The sequence below is a fragment of the Athene noctua genome, chromosome 6 (genome assembly GCF_965140245.1).
Source record: "Athene noctua chromosome 6, bAthNoc1.hap1.1, whole genome shotgun sequence".
Lineage (NCBI taxonomy): Eukaryota > Metazoa > Chordata > Aves > Strigiformes > Strigidae > Athene > Athene noctua.
The window spans coordinates 43,027,136-43,046,158 of record NC_134042.1 but is presented as its reverse complement, the minus strand read 5'-3'; the positions used below and the strand labels follow the sequence as shown (position 1 = coordinate 43,046,158).

The following is a 19,023-nucleotide window of genomic DNA, read 5'->3' as shown; positions in this document are numbered from 1 at the left end:
AACCTGCCGGACCCAAAGCCAGCTACTAACGCTGGGACCTCTGTTACTCTGGACTGGTGAGCCTGCATGGGGCTTAAAACAACTTGGGAGCACTTGGCACCCAAAACCCAGCACTTGGGGAACTGAAGGGATTATAGGAGAGTCTAGGTTTCCTTTATCAGCTCCAGCACAAGGGTTTCTAGCCCTGCAGCGTGTAGGAAAAAGGCTTGAAAAATCTAACCCGAGAAATCTCTGAAAGGCCTTATTTTCCAGAAAGCTAAGATAAAGGATGGACCATTTACAACAGTTAGTAATAACCTCATTATTTTAAAGCCTGCCTTGTGATTTCTCCTGGGGACTGCACTGTTGAGAAAGGTCCTGGCTGCTTCGCTGCAGCTGAGCTTCTGCTTTACCCCAAAATCTCATTTTGGCAGTCATCCCTTGGAAAATACACAGCCAAAAAGTTTGCTCAATAATTTGTTGTAGGCATAGCATTATAGGCCTAAACATGCCCCTAGAAAGATGCAGAGTGTGATGGAATAGGATACCCAAGAGAGTCTGAACAGCTCCCCTGGGAAAAGGTGCTGATGGGACTCTCTGGCAGGGGCACTCAGCTCATAGCCTCAAAGGCTGTATTGAGTGAGGGTTAGAGGGGTGGGGGAGTTAGCAGGATATGGTCACAGAAAATCCTTTCAGAGAGCTCTTGGAGAAACTCTCTTACAGAGTTTCCCTTTGGAAACTGGGAAAAGAGCTGGCCAAGTGCTCAGTTGTTCACAGCTCTTATGTGAAAAAACTGATGGTCATGATCGAAAAACATGAAGTTGCGAATATACCACCTGAAAACTCACTGTACAGCTGAAAAGTAATAAAAAGGACCATATAAAAAAATCTGAAAACCCCAAAAACAAACCCTCTTGCCAAAATAAAGGCTTGAGTTTCAAAGACTTGTCGTCACTGTCTGCAGCCCAGAGCCCTTACTCACTCTTGGTAAAATTCTTCTTGGAGTTAGTCATCCCCAGTCACTCCTCTGTACCCAAGCCCAGGAATTTGGGTTAGGCTCAATGCAAAGGAGAAAAGAAATCCTCCCTCCCTGGAGGGAAAGAAGTGGGAGTGTCCTACCTCAGGGTCACAGCCCTGTTGATAGGGCAGTGTCCTACACTTCTCTTGGAAGCATATTTCCAGGCATGGGGCTGGAGAGGCGCTCCTAAGGACCTGTGGTCAAATCCTGCCTCGTGCTGTGCATCAAGCCCAGCAGCCCTCTTCTAGTGCCCGGGGTCAAGGCCAGACCTTCAGCGTGGGGCAGCAGTGAGGACCATCCAACCTGGGTGGAGCACAGCCCATCCTGCCCAGCTCCATTCTTTGGTGGCTTCCCCAAAGACCCAAGATCCCTCAGCCTCCTACCTGGAAGGAGGAATCAACTGTCCTGGATTTTATCCTTCTGCACAAGAGATGGGCACAAACCCAAATGCTGGCAGTGGGGGCTGAGCCTTGGCTCACTGGGTGGGACTCCCTCCTCTGGACTCTGCTGTAACCCAGACTCTTTCTTGTCCCCAAAATGAAAGTGTGCACCAAGCAGAGGATCCGGTTTTGGGCCCTGTGTGTGCATGAATAGCCTCGTGGTCCCACCGGGTGGGAAAGCCTGCAGGAGCAGCCGTTGGAGGAGGATGGCCCTGCTGGCTCATGCTCGGGCTCTGCCCTGCCCAGAGCTGTGCTGGGGCTCGTGCTGCTCAGCCAAGGGGCTGCAGAAGTGGCTGCCAACTGCAAGCTTCCCTCTCTCTCAGTGTGACTTCCTTTTATACTCAGCAAATAATTTTTTAAATTTGCATATGACTGAATGTTTCTTATCAAACCAGGTAAGTGGGCTGGCTTTTTGCTCCCAGTTGTACAAATACTTCATTATATATTGTATCAGCTACAGAAAGTCAGAGAAATTATAATAGCATTATTGACCTTAGGTTTAGCTGATTTCTGAAAATTAAGCTCAATCAGTACAACAGGAGGAAGGAAATACTGACAGAGCATCCTGTTTACCAGCGGATTTGTTCTGAATTATCCTTTCCTCCCCACCTGCTCTGCACAGATGTGAAGAGATGAGAAACAAACCCAGGCAGGTACCTCTAAACAGTACTGACTTGTGCTTTTATGCACTAAACTGAACAAATTGGATCGATTAAATATTCTTTCCCACAGAATATGTACTCTTTTTGTAGGGAATTAAAAAAGATGGCTAATGTATCTAATCATAAAAAGGGAATAAAATAAAGAGGAGCTGTACTATATAAATGGAAAGAAAATAAATATGGAGGAGACTGCAGTATGATTCTGCAGATGGTGTGATAAATCTGTTTACAAACACAGATATGAGTGATATATTATGAATGCAACATCTTTCCATATTTTCCATAAAGCACAGTGTTTCAAAGCCACTCAGAAACATCCTTAAGGGGCTGGTAGTTTCACCCTTTATCTCTGACCACAGGAGCTTATTAGCAGGTAAATGATCTCAGTAGAGTGAGACAGATAAGGGATTAGAATGGAACATATCTATCTGGCTGTCTCACAGAGGCTACTTAGACTGTGTTGGCTGAGGGAAGGAAAGTGCCCTGACAAAAAGAGACAAGGCACTATATTTAAAAGGCTGAATACATCTCACCTCTCACCTCCTACCAGTAGAAGGGCATGGGGACTTTGCTTTTTTGCTGCCTGGGCCACTGAGGAGGATGCGATGGTAGAAGCAACGTCCCCAGCCTCTGTGTCTGACTGTGCCTGCAGCACCCTCCCCAGTTATAGGCTCAGCATCAGTGCTGGGTGCTGCTCCCTAGGGCACATTCTGATGGCCCATGTGTGCTTTCTGCCATGGGGACACCCACAGCATTCACCGTGATAAATGCAACGCTCTCCTCATCTTGCTTCTCACCCTCAGAGGTTAGTTAGGCCTTATGGGGAATGATAACTAAAGAAACTTCAACGCAAATACACTCTTAATTTGAAGAGATTCCTTTCGGAAACATAAGGGCATCATAAAGGCTTGTCTTTTTGCACCCAGTCACAGCAACACCATGGTTCATGGTGCTAACTTTTTGGATCACTGGGTTTGCAAAGCTGTGATGTTCCCTGCATCCATACAACCCAGCTCATAAAATTGCCTCCTTTCCTTTTGAATCGGGTGTTTCCCAGATTCAGTTTTCTGTGCCCCTCTGTCCTTCAAGTCAGCTCCTAGGGAGATGACATCTGTGGGAGATAAATCAGGGCATGTCAATACTTTCTCCATCGTGCAAAGCTGTGGAGAACAGAGCTGCACAGCACAGCTTTCAGTCTAAATTATTGCATGCCACCAGGATGACATGGATCACAGCAAGGACCTGGGAGGACATGTAAAAACAGATTTATCAGGGCAGCTAAGTATAATTGAGTGAAAACAAAAGGGAGAAAAATTACAGGTCAAAACCATTCCGATTTTTTGGGAGCAGACCTCCTGCCCATGCTGCAGGATGGGGGGTGTGAGGGGGAACAGCAGCTCCTTGCTGCCCTTTGAAGAAGTCTGAGAGCATCCCATCCCCATGTGCTGCCCTTGCAGCCCTCTGCTTCCCTCCACAAGGCCGCTGGAGCACACCACCAGCCCTAAGAAAAGCTCTTTTTTGCTGCTCAGCCCCTCCTCCCTTCTGTGCCTGTTCCTGGTGCTCAGGAGCCTGTTCTGCATGGCTGACTGCTAATGATAGGTTTTGCTTCTGGATAGTTCCAGTTTTCACTCTGCCGCTGGGAATATGTCGAGCCTTTTTATTTTGAAACATGTCAGACTACTCAGTCACTAAAAAGGAACAACATCCTGGCTTTCTGCTTTCTAAAACCACTTCAAGAAGCATGATGGGTTTATTCTTCCTCTCCTCTTGCTTTCATTTGTACTACTGTGCTTGCCTGTGCAGCATCTGAACAGCTTGTGTACATACAGGCTAATGAAATCGCCCTCCCATGCACCAAAAGAAGTGGGGGAGGCCCCATAAATCTCTCTTTTAGAAACCAACCTGACCCCTTGGTGTGGGTCCATTAGCATCAGTAGGAACTGGCAGCATACAGAGTCTCCCAGAGGAGCTGATGGTGAGGTTATGGTGGGAAATGGATGGGGGCAAACATAGTTTGCCCAACAGACTCTGCCTCAGCACGCAAACCAACTGCTGCTCCATCCTTTTTCTGCCATAACCAGTAGCCTCAGTCACCTTTAGATCTATATATTCTTGATCCTCACCTGTATCAGAGGGCAGAATGAGTGACTTATGCTTAAAAAATTAAAACGTCTTGGAATGAGTTCCCAATCTTGTTCTGCATTGCTAAAGAAATTAATGAAGTCTCCAGCATACTATGCTTTGCTTTGGCACAGCCCATGTGTGAGGCAAACAGGAGCTCTCACAAAGCATCCTGAGCCAGCTGGGTCTTCAGAGGCACCACACCAATACACGGAGGGTTTTGTCTTTAGCAAATGAGGGAGCATGACCACGCAGCCCACTGCAGCTGGCAGGCAGGAGCTGTGCCATCCCCACACTGACTGGGGGTGGCAGGGGGCTGGCAACAGCTTCTTCTGGTAGCAAACTCCCAGAAAAGGACTTCAGTGCATAGACAAGAAGGACCATGGCCATACTGGTATAAATGTATATGTATTTTGCCAGTATAGCTTATTAGCTTATTCTTTTACAAAGAGAGGAAAACCATACTGTCCTGACTCAGTCCCATCCACCACTATTAGGACGCTGTGTGCCAGCACATTCTCTCTCCTGGACAAATATAAGCTATGATCTCGTGTTATGTCTCATACAAGGGGTAAATGTGTCTGTTCAATATGTATTCATAGTCGTGGGGTTACACCAGGATTACCCACACCGGCAAAAATAATCACCAGTGCCTTCTTCCTTGCCAGTAAATAAGTAAGTAAACAAATCATCAGGCTGCTACAGGTACCACATACAAATCAAGCTCAAGTAAGATGCTCAAGAATGTTTATGTTAGGATCTTCAGTGGCATCTAAAGCCTTATTTATATTTAAAGGTTGCACTAGCTTAGCTTTAAATGGGTTTAAAAGCACTCTTCGTTACAGCAGTAACAGTCTGAAGACACTCAGTAACCAATTCACCTTAACTTGGTAAGCCAGATTTAAATCAGGTTGGTGCAGCTGTCAGACCTTCACTATGGAAATGGCCACTGCCACTGGGGAGAAGCAAGGCACCAGCCTTCCCTGTCTGTCTGAGTGCCAAGTCAGCCGAAACAATTTAAAAGCTTTCCACAGTGAATGTGAGCCCTGAGGCAGCCTCGCATGCTCCCACAGGCCCTCGGAGGCCCGGCGGATTTCGGGTTGGTGGGATGCCAGGTGGTAGCCAGCACTCGCCCCATGCAGAGGGTGCCCCCAGCTGCGCTGCAGCAAATGGGCCTGCAAACACTTCACCCTGGTCTCACCAGGGCTTCCTCCCCGCTGCCGTTAGCAGACCCACGGGAGCCGGCGAGGTGTCCCAACCCCAGCCAGAAATGAACTGGACTCAGGTCAGGTTTCCACAACAATCCTGACAGAGTGTAAGGCGGGTCTGGCGGCTCCCCATGCTCCCTGTCCCAGTGCTTGGGTAGAGGCAGCACCTCCACCTACCAGTGTGATTCCAGCATCATTCAGCATTTTGGGATGCAATTTATTATTATAATTTGGGGGTCACGTGAGAAGCAGAAACTGTTACCCAGCAACACGGACAGTGCAGTGGTAACTTTCTAAGACTCTCCTGGCTCCCACTCAGTGGGAAGCTGTCACACAAACACATTATGAGAGCCAAAAACCTTTACTGCTTTTTTGTTTTCGTTTTAAACACCTTCACAAGATGCCAAGAGGACGAGAAAACAGGCAGAGGGAAGATTTCCTACCTCAGAGCTGGAAGCCAAATTATTCCCTTGTCTCTCTCACACGGAAGGATCCTTCTTGACTGGCTGTGCAAGCCCTCGCTTCCCCAGCCAGCTCATTTTCCCCTTCTCTGCCAAGAAACCTTCAGTCAATAAAGTCTAAATCCCCAAACAAGCGTGTCTGCAAATCACACGCTCTAAGAAAGTTCAACTGAATATCGGTGTCTAATAGTATGTAAATACCAGTCTTCCGAAAGGTGCAAGGAAGTGACTTTTCTGTAGCCTCCAGGGAAGGCATTTGCATGACATTTCTCATCCGCCTCATTCACTCTGTGCTGTGTGACACTTCTCCATGGGCTGGAAAGGAGGAAGGCTTGCACCGAAGTGCACCTCCATCCGTCAGCATGAGAATGCAGTCCTGGCATGGGGTGACTCAGAGCAGGGAAATGATCAAAGCAGGGAAATGATCTGGCAAAGGAAAGGGAGGGGGGAAAAATAAAAAAAGAGGAAGAAGTATGGCCGGGTTGGGTGGGATGGAGAGTGGGGGGGTGGCAGGCAGCAGGAACAGTCCCCTGCACTTTGCATCAGCTGTTCAGGGTCTTGTCCGTGGCACTGGGGCTTTAAACACTGCAAGATCTCAGAGGTCTGTGAAATGCTGGGAGAGCCAGGACAGCTTAAAATAACAAGGGAGTCCGACCCAAGGCTGCTCACCCCAGGATGGGCACCTAGGAGAGGGGTGGCACAGCAAAGGTCGGAGGCTCAGGCAGTGTCCCTCTGGTCAGGGGCTCGAGGATGAGAATCCTGCTCTCACTGGGGCACCCCTAAGGTCCCGCTGAGCTCCAGTCCAGCCCCGCGTTTATGGGCTGAGCAGGCTCTGAAGATTTAAAAAACCTCTTTTTAATGTCTCTCTGCCTTTCTGGTTGAGATTTGACATGGACACTAGTTTGTGAGACACAGTTGTAAAATGCATCCTTTTCACCTCTTGGGAGGTGTTAACTGAAAGCCAGTTATTATTAAATTGTGAATTTTTCAACATGGCCCATTTTAGCAGAGACCTGCCTGGCTCAGGGTAGCAGTTAGACTTCAAATGCTGGGTTTTTTTTTTTCTTACTCTGTGTGGTCTCTACGCTGAATCGAACCCTCTAGATCAAAAGCTGGAGCCCACAAGAGTTTTCCTGCCTTAGTGGGGAAACTCAACCCTTATGTACACAAACACAGCTTCACCAATATTAGAAATACACTGATCTATCTGCTCTTTGGTCCAAATTCAGCTAGCCTTTACCAGATGAACTTGCCCACGTGCTTTCTAATTAAGGCAGTTTCATCATAACAATTCAGCATCCAGGGAAATGACTCTGCACAGCTCCCCATCCTGCTGTAGGAAGCACTCTGAGGGTATGTTTATACCATTCAAGACAAACGTTAATTCACGATGGGTTTTACAACAGCAAATGAATGTCACTTTATAGTACATGCACTCCTGAAGTGTAATCTGCAAGTCCTCAAAAGATTAGTCACTAATCTGGTTCTTGGGAGAAGGATGGGGCTCACAGCAGGTTTCAGGGAAAAAATAGGAAGTTAGGAGAAAAAAAAATTCATGCAAAGAAAAGATTGTTGGTGTTGCAAAATCTTCTCCTTGCAACCATGAAGAAATTTAAAGGGCTATCAGCTCCCATCAGGTTTCATCTGAAGCCTGGACCTATGAGAAATACCAGAAATGTTTGTGTCCACATAAAAAATAAGCAGAAGCAAAGAAAATGAGCTAAAAAGCACAAAACCCAGCTTTAGGGCTGCAGTGTCCCTCTGCAGGCCCCATGGCACGTGAACAGCAGCAGCAATGGGCAGTAACTGAGAAAAATAAGGGGGTTTGGATCCCAGCTCCTGCTCCCAGCTCGTGCATCACTTGTGCTGCTTCCAAGTGTTCGCAACCCTGCCCAGCTGCTGCAGGCAGCTGCCCGTGCCCTCACCACACTCTAACACCAGCCTGCGCGGGGGCAGCCCACGGACAGACAGACGCTGCTGCACCCTGCCGAGCTCAGCCCCCAGCCGAGGTCCGTAACTCAGCCCCAGCAAAGGCGTTTGCTTTTCACGGCACAACCAGAAAGAGTCCATGCGTGGGGTCGTGTCTCTGACTGAATGCTCTGGGCACTGCCTGGGGACTGAGGGTTCCCTCAGCACCCCTGGGCTCCTCTTCCTCTGGAGGAAGCAGCAGGAGCCCCATGCTGATGTGCCTGAAGAGTGGTGCTGGTTGGGAGTCTGAAGGCTTATCTCTCAGGAGAGCAGAGTGCTGTCATGGGGATCAAAGCTTTGCCCCCAGACCACAAGGATGTAGGGTGTTAAGGACATAAAACCTTTAATGGATCCATCCCCTCATGTCCGAGCTTCGGTCCCAGCAACTTTGCTTTCAGGTTGCTCAGAGAGAGGGCTAATGGTTTTCCCTCAACAAATCAATCCAATTTTACCCCGATTTTCTAGCAGATGATTTTGTGGGCCTCTGAACAGTAATTATATCTAACCCAGACAGATTAAATCAAGAACTAAGAGTTTAGTCCCACATCAGGTAAAGAAGAGCCAAAACCCTCTCCAGCTCCAGTGTCTCTCTGCTGTCTCTGGATCGTGGTATGGTGGCTCCCCTGCCTACATGGCAGGTCCACAAAAAGCAGGAATCCAATTAAACAGCAATAAATACATCCCATTTGCCCTTAGGAATTAAGATTATTCCTAATTACAGCAATCAGTGTCTTCTTGCTGCTCTATGTTTATGTGACAAATAAGCTCCTGTGCCAGTAGCTTTTCTTGTAAGTTGTGTCAAGGATTTTGGAAAGGAGACACCCAGCTCATTTCTGCTGGCAGGGAGAGATGCCAGCCAGAGGTCTGCTGCAATGGCTCTTTTTAGGTGATCTTGCCTAAAATGCCTAGCATCACCTGCTACTAAATTACTAAAGATCAGCACAGACAGCATTCAAGAATTACAGGTGTAATATTTGCCTCCACATCTCTGTGACTGGCTTGTTGGGTACTGCGGCTCATATGGAGCCAGTGAAGACAACCACGTTTATAGGGGAAAAATTAGGGTACTGGAAAGAAATATGGATAATTCAACAACACACCTTTGTCAATCCGAGAGCTGAACTCTCCGTTAAGCAACCAGAACAACCGGCGTCAAAAAAAGTGCTGAAAGGGCACTGAAAGGGGGGTTGGCCAGGTGAAGACATACAAATTTAGGAGGAAAGCCCATTCCTCCCGCTGCCCACAAGGAAGGGAACGCGTCTGGCCTTTGCAGGCTGACCCTGTGCCATGGAGACAGCAGGAGATGCCAGAGGAGCTGCTGGGGAGCAGATGGGGTAAGTCAGTGATGACCTTCACAGGCACTGGGAGAGCACAGTGAAAGCAGCCTGTTTGACCCTCCTTGGAGAGCAGAGACATCTGAGCATCCTCCGGAAGTCACGGGAGCAAGACAGGAGCTGCAAAGCTGACTGCTGGCCCTTCTGGTCACTGAATTTCTCTAACCTTCTTGGAGACAGAGACCCCTCCAGCCCTCCTGTCACAGACCAGCTCTCTGACTGCTTTTCTGCTGAATACATTCACTTTAGATGATGCTATAAGGAGAAAAAAAAAAAAAAAGCCTTCTGAAGTACTCTTTATTTGATGGATACTTCTGATAATGAAAATAAAGGACTCTGCTACTGCCAGCACATGCATATTTCCGGGAACTTTGTATTTAATGGGGTTGATCTGCTTTAAACATCCGAAATATTTTCTCCACAGTTCTTTTAGGAAGCTTCTGCAACAAAAACCCATCCTGTTTTGGGGAGGGTGCTTCCACCCTGGGAGATTAAACCATTAACCCTGGGGAACCTGGTGTTTCTTTGGACAGGCAATGACAAAATTTTCTGTACAAATCCCAAACTGCACCAGGAGTTCTACCCAGAGCAGAGGGCATAGACCCATGCAAGAGTTTCTAAAGGATGTATGTGCTCCTAAGTACAGGCTGAGTAAAGAGCCTGATACTTATTTAGTTTATTTATCCTTCATATAGATATTACACCCATGGTAAGGCTACAGGGGAACTGCCAGGATGAAGGCTACCAAGGCGGCTGAACTCTGCTCCCTTGCACACACACTGGTGCTGCAGTAGTGAGAAGATGTAATTACAAAAAAAAAATGACCTTTCAAGCCCTGCCCGACAGGGAAGAGGCAGGCAGGTCCTGTGCAAGTTTTAGCCATGCTCCTCTGGCGCAGGCACAAACTCTCCTCCCTTGCACAAGGATTAAGATCTTCAGGCAGGGAATAGCTCTTCCCTGAAAACCAGTATGATGCAGAAGGATCACAGGGGAAAGGGTTGTCATCACACTAAAGGCAAAGAGCTACCCAGATCCATATTAACATTTATGGACACGCCTGCTGAAAACAGCTACTGAGACACCAGAATAGTGCATGAAGAAGCAGTGTTTTTCCAGCTGTTCTCCAAACAGGCTGCAAATGAGACTCACTTCTATCGAGATCAGCTTTTCCATTCAACTGCTGATGAATCATGGTGCCTGGCATCTCACCTGGTGAACAGCCCAAAACCAAACATCCTGAACATTTTTGTTCAGATAAGGCTGACCGTAGCCAGGATTCCTAATGGCACAGGCAAAGTACATACTGCACATGTTAAGAACAGACCCAGATACTGCCAGATAATCTTCTGTGAGTTTGTCTGAATATGAACATTACTAAGAGTAACCAGAGAACGTGCTCAGCTGCTAATTCAAGAAGTTAAGCATTTGAGCTGTTTAAAATAAATTCTTGTTGAAGAGTGGCTTAGCATGATTTCAAAACTAATCCACCCCAAAGACATCTTCTGAATATTTTCTCTACTGTTGGATGAAAAAGTTTGAAGTCCTTACTTTATAACACAGTAATCCTAGAACACTGACTGGCTTAACCCTTCACTTTGCTACATACAGTACTTGGTCCAGCTGTTTTGAGAAGACCTAAAGTTGCCCTCCTAGATATTATCTTTTCAGTTCTAGCTCAGTTGTGGAATTAATGTGAAGGGATTTTAATATAGCCCAGCGCTTTGGAGGCTTATGATGGGAAATTTTCATGCTGGGGCAAAATGGTCTCACTATATATAGGCCTAACTTACATGCAGGACATCTTACACGATCACTTTGATCTCTTAGGTTTTCCTGCATAATAATTTAAATCACTTTAGAAACAAGTAGTTGGTATTGTTTTTCTCTTTGCAAAGAAATTAGTTGTTCAGTTATATCCTCAGGTTTGCATAGTCCAAAGAGCTGCACTGCCTTAGGCCAGCTAAGCATGTGGCTGTCATTGATCTTCAAGAGGAAAATAACTATATTTATCTGATAAATAAATATACAACCAATATTAAGGATATAATTTTATAAGTGATTCATCTCTACACATATGGCTTGCTCCAGCACTTGCCTACCAGAACAGGGGTTTGGAGATTATAGGCCTGTAAATCAATTTAGCTTTGTGATAGTGCTTTCCCCTACCTTTCTTCTAGATAAATGAGGCCATATTTACGGCTTGGTAACGGTTGTGGAGATTCAGCCCATTTCCAGCAATGGAAATAACAAAACTCAGAATTTATCCCCCAGCTTATAAAAGAAGCCTCAGGACTCAGTAAATACAAAATAACTCATGAATATTGGACAGCTTGTTCTGAAATGTGGAACTACAGCCCATCAGTGCATAAACAAGTGAACAGAGCCAAGCAGGCTGGAAAGCAGCCTTCCGAGGAAGAAATGGAGCAGCTCAGCCAGGCTTCAGATGCAAGCTAATCGGGGAGCCGGGTGCCACATCAGCATGATGTAAACCAGAAGGGAAATAAGTTATAAAACATATCAGGGAATAAAAATATTTGTTTCCCAATTCACCTTCATGACAGGCTCAAATTTGCACCACTTGTCACAGAAGACAAGAACAAGACATGTTCCTGAATACTTCCTAAATTGCAGAGCCCACTGCTGAAGCACCAGGTAAATAGCAACCCACAGTTTCTTTTTCCATGCAAACTTTTTTTGCTCTGGCTCAGAGCACATTTGCTTTACTGCATTGTACATGCAGCTGAAAGTTAAGCCAACCAACTCTAAAGGATTTTCTTTTTTTTTTTTTTTTTTTTTTTAAATAGCAGAAGTAATTAATCTGCTTCAGAGAATGAATCAGCCTTTTCTGAGCTAGAAACTCACAAAGGAGGAGATTGTGGCTGTTTCTTGGGCGGGAGGGAAGCTTACTCACACAGCCAACACAGTGGAGACAGCCGCCCAGGGTACACAGCTATGGGCAGCAAAGGGGCCAAACCCCCAAAGCTGGACCCTGGAACCCCCCGGTGCCACCCCATGCCCCTGAGAGACCATCTCCCTGGAGGGGATGAGCCTGGTGTTGGGCAGCAGTGAGGCTGGAAGTCAGGCCAGTGCAAAACTAATAGTACAAGGGGGGCTGTGTGGCTTCGCCTCTCCTCCCACAGCCTCCGTGGGTGGCACACCCAGCCTGTGAGGGCCTGCACCCACTCCTCAGAGTAAACTCTTTGGCAGCAGGGACCATCCTTTTATTTAGGTGAACTACCTTCATCTGGGCCAGGCGGTGGAGAGAGTTGATGTGCCATGGCTTGGTTCCTTGGCAGGCTGTGGGAAGAAAACCATTGCTCGCAAAAAGCTACTACCCTGTACTATGGGAACTTCTGTTTCCACCTGAGGCCTCTGTCAGAAAATAACACTACTGCTTAGCTCGCTGCTTTCAGCTAACGCCGTGCAATGACTTAACAGAAAAGCAGAATGGACGAGGAGTAGACAGTTCCCAGATAGGGGAAACCAGCACAACAGAAGCAGCATGGAGATAGCTGCCTTATTAAAGATAATGCAATTTAACTGACAGAGTGGAGGGTAACAAAGTTATTCCTTAGCTACACTGACACAAACAGAGCTGCTCACCACGGTTATAAATAAATAAATAGAAGCGATGCCATCCTCATTCATCAATCTGGAGAGCGGAAAGGGGCTCTGCTGCTGCTGCTGCTTCCCTCCTTCATCCCCTCCACCTGCTGGGGCAGGCTGGGGACGGACTGTGTCTCCAGCAAGGGACGAGCTCCCTGTGCAGCCCCTGGGATGGGGAGGGGCTGGCACATCCCCCTATGGGGCACTGGCCCTGCTGGGGGGCAAGGGGGGAGGTCAGGCAGCCCCAACTCCGCGAGGAGAGTGGGCTGGAGCGAAGTAGACCTGTGAGTCTCCAAATTAATTTGACCTCCACAGGGGCAAAATCACCAATATTTTCCATTTTAAACGACAACTAAATTTAGAGGTTTTATGGTTGCAGCGTGCCTCCTTTCCCACACTTTCCTGGAGTGATCTCCAAATTCCTCTCCTGTCCTTGCTCATTAAAACATGACTCAGCTCTCCCAGCTGGAAAACTGGAGACCCACGCAGTCCCGAGGTGGCCTGCTGCCATTAGTGATGTCCTGCATCGGCATTAACCATAAACTTGGGAGCAGCAGTGGCAACAGAAGGCTTTGCAAGTCGGATATGGGGAGAAATCAGTGTTACTGAACCTGTGAGTACTCTGTGAGCAGCTGTGAAACCTATCAACTGGAGTTTCTCTCATGTCCCTTTTGGGAAAGTTCTCCCAGCACCACGGATTGACCAAGGACACCTGCACAACAGACTCTAATGGAGCAGCAATGCAAAGAGCGAATTCCCTCTCTGCCCTTAAACATTCCCCCAAATTAATACCATATACATCTCAGCCAAGGCAAAATAATGGTCATGGAAAGAAAAACAAATGCAAAGTCAATGCAAAATAGCACCACCTGGTGACACCTACTATAACAATGCCAAGTTCAACATTGTGCCCTACCAACTACAAAATTTGGCAGCTCTTCATTTGCCTTTACTTTTTCTACTGGACATAGTGCTGGAGCAATGTCTCCTCTGAAGTGAGTTGCTACTTTTAAGGGTATTTAAACATTTTGGAGAATCGGCTGAGTGTCTCCAATGCTGGGATGAGTACTCCATCCACTGGCTCTCACTCCTCCTTCTGGCTTTGTCCTGTCTCCTTTATCAGCTCAGGAGGTTTCTCAGAACACCTTGAAATACACCACCATCAATGCTACAGAGCTTTTTGCAAACGCTTGCTTCAGATTTTCATTGATCTGTGGCTTCAGCATTCCTGGCACTTTGAAATGTCAGCTCAGATATCAAACTAGTAGAAACAGTTGAATCTGTGAACAATTCTTGTTCATTACATCAAACAGAAAAACCATCATGCTGTTAGACCCTCTCCTGATGCTTTCCACAGATGTGAAAGGCTAGGTTGACAAAACAGCAACAACTGTTCATTTGCCACATCATATAACTGCTTACTTTTATCTGCAGCCACTCTTGTAGATGTCAGGCTATGACTCAGGGGCTCATGAACCCCACACACCCTCTTCCTATTTTTTTCTACATTCAGTTCCATAAAATCAGCTTCTAGTCTACCCCCAGTGAAATCTAGTAGCAACCATAAGGCTTGGCTGTTACTCACTAGTTATTTTTTCCTAGGAATAAGAAACCAGACAATACTTGTCCTTGACAAGGATCTAAGTGGCACTGAGAAGTCACATAAACGTAGCACAAACCCTTTTTTTAAGCATTCCTGTCTTGCACTTTGCTCCACTTCATACAGCATGCTTGCAGAACTGGAACCACTGGAATGCCATGACAACTCCACACCAGACCTGCCAGCACGATGCTGCTCTCCATTAGAAGGAGAAAGCCAAGGCTCAAAATCTGACATAACTTTTTCCCTTCTCCCAATTTGGTCTTAGCATCTTGGTTGACAGCATGGGACCCAAGAGCTCTCTTTATAATTAAAATACAGATTGTTTGCCCGCTCTGTTGCGGCACTAGGTGCTCTCAGTGCTTTTTCTGGCCACTGGGAGATGAAGGCAGCCTCTGCAGCACAATGCTTACAAGCACTGTATGATAAACTGCTGCACACGCAATGCTGAGAAACACTGGAATAAACTTAAGTTTGGTGGTTAATACCAAAGGGATTATAATATATTAGGTCAGAAGCACAAAGGCATTCTCAAGCCTCCCTCCTGCACTGAACACAGGGGGTATCACACTGCAGGGCTGTATCCAGCTTCTGCAATACGTTTGGCTATTTTTCACCTAGTTAGATAAAAAGCAATTACAACGTTAACGAATGGAACAGGGATAACTCCTTGTGATATGTTTGTTTGCACCTATCGACTGTGATATTTTGCATTGAGCAGAGCTGGATTAGTTCAGGGCTACTGTGTGATCCTAAGAGTTGACTTTGTGGATTCAGTGGTATTTCCTCTGAATCATTATTGATAGACCTTACTGCAAATATTAAGAGCAAGTATATTCAACTAGGAGTTAAATCTGAGCTCAGATACAAGCACTGGGTTTGTCTGAAGTTCCCCCAACTGTTTCAGCTCTATGAACATTGTTTGCTGCCTAAACTACGGCATTGTGTTACTCCCCATTGCTGAATTACACCCATCTTCTACTCATGGCTGATTATGGCACAATGGTGGGATTAAAAATCCCTCATCAACAGAATAACTGTTGGAGAAAAAAAAAAAAATTATTGAAGACATGGAAGTAAATGGGTGGAAGGAGGGACAAAATGCAACTTACTTTGCTTTGATAAGAACAATTTTCTACGCAGTTGCTCTGGGAAACCTATCTGGCACACCAGGCACACAAGAAAGGAGTAGAGTTCAGCTTCCAACACATCTGAAGTGCAGCCACTTGCTATGCAGGTCAGTGAAACCAGGAGTTAAGACACAAAAGACAAAAATTTGTAATAAACAGGGCACAGACCTAAAAGGATCAGACAGCCAGTCCCATGGAAGGAGTCAGTCTGAGTTTGGCAGGGGTCACTAGTGAAAGTGAGTGAGTAGAAGAAAACTGGGAGAACACTGCACCAACACAGAGCATGGGGATATGGGATAAAAATGATTAATCAGTAATAAAAAAGGATTAATAAGAGGGCTGGAATAAGATCAGAGCTGAGAGCAGAAAACAGAAGTCAGATGGACACCTGGAGGTGAAAATCCCAGTTTCCCACCCCCATCACAGGACAGGAGGAGCCTGAGGAGGAGGTTAATTGCAGTACCTACCAGGTGAGGTATTTATTTCTAGATGAGATGTCAAAGCACGAGAGGCACCAGATGGACCTCTGAGCCTTGAAGCTCTACTCAGCCACGGGGAAGTCAGAGAGCGAGAAGCCCAGCATAGAACTGCTGGAGATCAGCAGAAGCCGGAGCCTGCTTCATGAAAACAGACAGCAAGTTCTAGCTTGTTTGGCATTGCACAGCGAAGAGAAAAGCATGCAACTCCTATACTGATGAGAAAAGCATCAGACTGGGAGAACTAAGCAATCATAGTGCACATACAAAGTAAAAGACATGCATATACTAGGAAAAAAAAAAAATATCGGTGCAACGAAGTTCTGAAACTTCCCCTTCCCGGGAGACTGGGAACAAATGAATTACAGTGGTATGCAATAAGGCATAATATCATTCAGAGTTTAGATTTGCTGACCTGCCAGGTCCCTTCCTGTCCTACATTTAGATTATCTTTTATACAATGGGTCTTGTACACTGCTTGCATTTTTGAAGCAAAAATCTTGGATGACAGCCTAGAATGGGATTATTAACTTATAACAGGACAAAAAAAAATCACATATCCTCGTAGGTTCCTGCAATCCCCTCTCACCCTCCAATTTTGGCAGCCACTGTCCCTGTAGTGGAAAAACAAGCTTAAGTGGATCGAAGATAAATGAGATTAGTAGCCAGACAGCCCAAATTCTGAGCAAGTTCAGTAGGACGATTGCAACGTTACTGTAACTCTGCTGACTCCAACTTTTCTTTCAACTGATTTAGGCCAGAAGTTTCCTTGCTGCAGGCTGCGAAACATGTCAGGCTGCATGTTTACTCGGAGAAATTCCTCAGTCTTAGGAATCTGGGAAAAACGACCAACAGTTCACAATGGTGATCTAGTACAGGGAGGAAGGACCATGAACGCCGTCTGGGGGTACCTCTAAGATCAGCGTACCCAAGCACTCCTTCCCCACCCCCAAGCTCTGGAATTCAGCTCCTGGTGCTGATGTTGCAAGAAGCCACTTCATCATCGCAGAGCTATTGAGCAAAAGGGAGGACGAGGCACGAGAGAAGTATGTGAATAAACCCAAGCAGAACTTGGAAGACCTCATCCCAAAACCACCGGATAACAGCATCTTTCAAAATAAAAGCCCGAAACCGGCCCAGCGCCGGGCGCTGCCACGGCAGCCCTTCGCTACACCCCGGCGGATGCAGGGTCACGGCCAGGCACGGCGGGGCCACGGCCTGCTGCCACCCGGGACACCTCGCACCTGCCACCCGGGACACCTCGCACCTCCGCGTCACACCGCCACACGGGACCAGGCGGCACCTCCACGCGCGTCGCCGCACCTGCGATCCGAGCCCCCCCCAGCCCCTACTCGGGATCTCCGCAGCTGCCGTCCGGGCCGGCTCCCACCTGTACGTGGCAGGGATGCCCCCGCCGCCGGGCCCTCGTCCCGCCTCTGCGCTGCACTGTCGCACCTGCAATCCGGGCCGGCTCCCGCCGGTCCCACGTAGCTCACAGCGGCAGCGGGGGTCACTGTCACACCCGCAGCCCAGCCCGGGTCCCACCTACGCCTCCCGCCCCTCCTCCCCTCGCCGTACCTGCAATCCCCCCGCCGCTCCGAGCAGCCCGCGGAGCCGGCCGCCGTCCTTCCTCCCTCGCCACCAGCCTCGTCTCACCGGCCGGGACCGGGGGAGGGCCGGGGGGGAGGATGCCCGGCCGGGCTGCAATCCCAGAGGGGAGGAGGAAGGTGATGGTGGTGGTGATTCAGCCCAACTTCTCCCCGCCGAGAGGCGCGCCCCCCGTTCCCACGATCGCCCCCGGCGGGGCTCGGCCTTACCGCGGCGGCCTCCTGCGGGCAAGGGGCGGCACGGCGGGGCGGGCAGGGACCCTCCGCCGGCGCCCGCAGCCGCCGGGCTCTGCCCGCCGGCGGGAGCCGCGCCCGGTTCCGGGGCGGAGCGCGGGCGGGGCGGCGGGGCGGGGGGTCCGGGCCGGCCCCGCCGGGGAAGTTTCTCCCGGCCGGGAGGGGAGGTCCTGCCCAGCCGGGGGTATCCCCGGCGGCAGCCCTGCTGCCCTCCCCCGGGCTCGCCGAGGTCCGGGCAGAGCCTCCCCGGCGCCAACCTGCTGCGTCTCCCCCCCAGCACCGAGGGGTCCTGATCCGCCCCCCCGGGAGTTGTCCCCCAGTGTCCCCCCTTCTTCCTGTCGCCCGTGGGCATCCTGGAGACAAGCTCTGCCTCCCGCCCCGGCGAGAGGCGTTTTACAGCCCCAGCTGCTCCCTGCCCCGGCGTGGGGTCCCTCTCCGCCCGGCCACGGGGGCCTGAACGCACGGCCCCGGCTGGGAGGGGAGCGGGGCTCACGGGCGCTGGGGACAGGCCACCCAGGCGGGCAGAGAGCCAAGGGACCCTGCGCCTTGGTCTCTGCAGTTTAAGTGTTTCACCATCAACATCGTGAAAGGAGGGGAGGGATGCCTGTTCCTTTGGTAAAACACGTCAGCTCTATAGATGAACAGTGAAACCGGGGTTAAGCTAAATATCAGCCAAGTGGGGAGAGTTTGGTGGAAAAGTTTGTTTTCCTCCGTGGGTCAGGAGTGCTGTCTCCTATAGGTGTTAGAGGCCAGACTTGGTTCTGGTTTCAGGCAGAGACACTCAGCTTCACCATCCGGAGAGAAAACCTGGCAGAGAAAATCATGGGTGGGGGAGACAGGGATAGCTGGTATAAAAATCATCGTATTTTGCAAAGGGCTGCTGCAAGCCAGTGAGAGCCGAGCTAAGACCATTGAGTGTGATTACAGGAGACTGGAGGATAGTTACAGGGTAAGAACACAGTGCTGAGCATCTCTGAGACTTCAAATTGGAAAATGAGACCTGAGGTTTTACCGTTTGCTCATAAAACACTCCTCTGTTTTTAGTGGGAGAGACATGGAAGAAGCCTGCATCGTTCAGGGATGGCAGTTAACCGGCATGGCTCATCAGTTTTTCTTTTACTCAAAATAAATGTTTATAATTGGTGTCTTATGCAATACTCAGGTGGGTACCTAATTTGT

The 19,023-nt window shown here is 48.4% G+C and overlaps 1 protein-coding gene across 6 annotated transcripts in view; it reads right to left on the bottom strand.

The window, feature by feature from the left end:
• INF2 (inverted formin 2) overlaps positions 1-17,908 on the bottom strand; it is a 41,473-nt gene extending 23,565 nt beyond the window's left edge. For 4 of the 6 annotated variants that reach the window (XM_074908778.1, XM_074908781.1, XM_074908782.1 and 1 more), the window contains exon 1: positions 17,582-17,890. The gene's annotated coding sequence lies outside the window, so the exon portion shown is untranslated. Of the gene's footprint in view, positions 1-17,393; positions 17,558-17,581 lie in introns of those variants that run through there. The other 2 variants (XM_074908779.1, XM_074908780.1) reach the window with 2 other exon arrangements.
• Between the last annotated feature and the right edge of the window lie 1,115 nt (positions 17,909-19,023).